Source organism: Myotis brandtii, unplaced genomic scaffold (genome assembly GCF_000412655.1).
Source record: "Myotis brandtii unplaced genomic scaffold, ASM41265v1 scaffold3003, whole genome shotgun sequence".
In the NCBI taxonomy this organism is placed as follows: domain Eukaryota; kingdom Metazoa; phylum Chordata; class Mammalia; order Chiroptera; family Vespertilionidae; genus Myotis; species Myotis brandtii.
The window spans coordinates 19,154-23,227 of NW_005361473.1; the positions used below are offsets into that span (position 1 = coordinate 19,154).

At 36.3% G+C, this 4,074-nt stretch overlaps 1 pseudogene; it reads right to left on the reverse strand.

Annotated features, from left to right (window-relative positions):
• LOC102257935 overlaps positions 1-2,154 on the reverse strand; it is a 16,158-nt pseudogene extending 14,004 nt beyond the window's left edge.
• Between the last annotated feature and the right edge of the window lie 1,920 nt (positions 2,155-4,074).

Consider the following 4,074-nt stretch of genomic DNA (forward strand, 5'->3'; position numbering starts at 1 on the left):
ATGTGCAGCATCTTACACTGCCATGTTTTTCCTTTAATAGAGATCATCAAGAGCATTAACCTAAATAACTATTGGATTTTGGATGAGTATTCAATTGCAATGCATTTCCCTTTGGGTTCAATAGAGGACCTGTAAAGTTTCTCTCCAGATCTAAAATACATGATGCAATTCTATAATTGAAACTGCACTGATCTGAAACAATGGTTGATGTGTGGTAATTTCTAAAGATGAACTCTTACAGATATTTTATTTAAATGTGTTCCCACAACTAACACTCAGATACCAGTTCTCATGACTCCTCGAATTAATTTGATAAAATGCCTATTTTATTTCCAGGCAGATATCAACATAATACAAAACTATTATTTTCTCAATGTGGAAAACATTCTACCATTTTAATAAATTATTATATTATACTGGAAAATAACAGTATTTGAGTTCAATCCATCTTATTAACCACAACTTTTATTAGTCTATTCACTGACTGCTTAATTCGATTCAACAAGTATTTATTCTTTTGTTTTAAACAATAGAATTTTTTTTAATTACACTTGAAATTCAATAGTACATTAGTCTCAGGTGTACAGCATAGTAGTTGGACATTTATATAAATTACAAAATCTAGTACCCACCTGACACCTATGTAATTATTACATATAGTTGACTATATTGTGAATGCTGTACTTTACATCCCCATCACTGTTTTGTAACTGCCAGTTTGTATAACTCTTAATCCCTTCATCTTTTTCACTCAGCCTCCTAAACCACCACCCATCTGGTGACCATTAGTTTGTCCTCCGTATCCATGAATTTGGGGTTTTGTTGTTGTTGTTTATTTTGTTTTTTAGATCTCATATATAAGTGAAATCATATTGTATTTCTCTTTCTCTATCTGATTTCACTTAGTATAATATCATCTAGGTCCATTCATGCTGTTCAAATTATGAGATTTCATTCTTTTTTGTGGCCAAGTAATATTCCCCTATGTGTATGTACCCCTTCTTCTTCATCCAATCACATATTGATGGACACTCAGGTTGCTTCTATATCTTGGCTATTGTAAATAATGTTGCAATAAACATAAGGGTGCATATGTCTTTATGAATTAATGTTTTGGATTTTTTTGAGTGAATACCCAGAAGTGGGATTGATGCATCATATGGTATTTCTATTTTTCAATGTTTTGAGAAACCTCCATACTGTCTTCCATGGCATGCTCTAATTTGCAATGCCATCAACAATGCATGAGGGTTCCATTTTATCCATATCCTCTGCAACACTTGTTGTTAATTGATTTATTAGTAGCCATTCTGTGAGGTGCTATCTCATTATGGTTTTAATTTGCATTTCTCTAATAACTTGATGCCCAATGCATGAAATTCATGCAAGAGTAGGCCTTCCTCCCCCCAGCTTCTGGCACCAGCTTCCCTCTGGCACCTGGGACCTGGGCTTCCCTCGCAGCCCTGGGTTTTTCCAGAAGGATGTCCCAAAGGATGTCTGGTCTAATTAGCATATTATGCTTTTATTATAATAGAAGATTAGTGACATTGAACATCTTATCATATGTATATTGACCATATGCATGTCCTCTTCTGCCCATTTTTAATTGGGTTATTTGTTTTTTTAATGCTGAGTTGTATGAGTTTTTTATATATTTTAGATATTAACCCCTTATGGGATGTATCATAGACAAATATCTTCTTCCATTCAGTAAGGTGTCTTTTCATTTTGTTCCTGATTTTCTTTGTTGTGCAAAAAAGTTTTTAGTTTGATGTAGTCCCATTTGTTTATTTTTTCTTTTGTTCCCCTTGCCTGAGAATTCATATCCAAATATTTATATACTAGAGGCCCATTGCAATAGATGATTGCGTGCATTAGGCCTTCCTTCCCCTGGCTGCCAACACTGGTTTTCCTCTGGCACCCAGGACCCAGGCTTGGCTTCTCTGCTCGAGCCACAGCTGCAAGGCTTGGCTTCTCCACTCGGGCAGCAACAGCGAGGCTAGGCTTCTCCACTCCGGCTGCAGTCGCGAGGCTAGGCTTCTCAGCTCTGGCCGCAGCAAGACTTGGCTTCTCTGTTCTGGCCGTAGCGAGGCTTGGCTTCTCCACTCCAGCCGCAGTGAGGTTTGGCTTCTCCGGCTGCAGCAGAGAAGCCATGGTTCTTCAGTCTTTAGTTGTCTTCAGTCGTCTTCAGTCATCTTCAGTCTTTGCTCTGCACCTGCATATCTTTGTTGAGTTAATTTGCATACTCATCCTGATTGCCTGGTGGACGTAGTGGAGTGACACCAATTTGCATGTTTCTCTTTTATTAGTATAGATATAAAAAACAAGTGACCGAAAAGACCAGTCGCTATGACATGCACTGTGGCTGGCCAACCGGCCTGATCAGGGGCAGTACTGACCAGTCAACCTCTCAAGTTCCCTCCCCTGGGCTAGCCCAGCCCCAATTAGCCCAATTGGGGCAGGCTGGCTGGACCCCACTCATGCATGAATTCATGCACTGGGACTCTAGTATATATATAATTAGGAACAATGTCAAAAAGTTTACTGCCTATCTTTTCTTCTAGGAGTTTTATGGTTTTGCATCTTATATTTAACTCTTTAATCAGTTTTGAGTTTATTCTGATATATAGTGTAAGAAAATGGTCTAGTATCATTTTTTCATGTATTTGTCCAGTTTTCCCAGCACCATTTATTGACTAGAGTGATGACGAACCTATGACATGCGTGTCAGAGGTGACACGCAAACTCATTTTTTAGTTGATTTTTCTTTGTTAAATGGCATTTAAATATATAAAATAAATATCAAAAATATAAATCTTTCCTCCAACTTTGTTCTCCTCTCTCAAGATTGCTGTGGCTATTTGGGGTCTTTGTGTTTCCATATAAATTATTGGATAATTTGTTCCAGTTCTATGGTAAATGCCATTGGTATTTTGATATTGATTGTGTTGAATCTATATATTCCTTTTGGTACTATGGACATTTTTTTACATTAATTATTCCTATCCATAAGTAACAGTATATGCTTTCATTTATTTGCTTCCTCTTCAATTTCTTTCTTCAGTGTCTTATTATTTTCAGAGTTCAGACGTTTTACCTCTTTGGTTAAATTACTGCTAGGTATTTTTGATGCAATTGTAAATGGGATGTTTTCTTAATTTCTTTTCTGATGTTTCATTATTGGTACATAAAATTGCTATGGATTTCTGAATACTAATTTTTTATCCTGTAACTTTACTAAATTCATTTACCAGTTCTAATAGTATTTTGATGGAATCTTTAGGATGTCAGTGTTGAGATCATTGAAACTGTCCACATTGAGGTGCAGAAGGAATGTGTTTCTAAGGCTGTGCTGAAAGATTAAGAGATGAGAAAGAATAAAGGGAGTGAAGAGCAAGTTCAAAAAGAATGAAAGATGGAGAGGTGGAAAGAGTCAGTGAGACTTTGGAGGCTGTGCTCTGCCGACAGAGTAGTGTGGACTTGATGATGAATAGGAGAAAATGGAGATCACTGGAGTAACAAGTCTTAGGAACTGAGTGAGGATGTTATCTGAAGTGTCATCAGCATCAACATGGACTCTTCTCTGTATATGTAGGTGGTCTGCTTTGTGTTGTGGATTCCATGTCTGCAGGATGCCAATACTTCAAAATAATAAAAATATAATAACTACACTTTCATAGCACTTTATAATGTGATATTATGGTTGTCAGTTTTTCTTATTTTCATCTCACATAGAGCCCTTTATTAGTATAATTGCAAAATCCATTCAAACATTTTCCCATCTATGGCATCACATCTTAAGACTGTGAAATATGAAGAAGTCAAGGTGCTAGGTATTGAGGTGTTAAGATATTTACATAATTGAAAATTTTGACTATGAGCATATCTCTTAATTTTGAGCAAAGTCAGTTTACTAGTTTGATGTGTGCTTGTTAAAAATATACATGATTTAACAGATTTAGAGCCTGGGGCAGTGAGAACAAAGGGAACATATAAAAATATATATGGATTAGTTAAATAAAGCAAGGAGTTTAGGAATTGGGCTTCACTTTCCTTCAAATGGCTACCATGAAG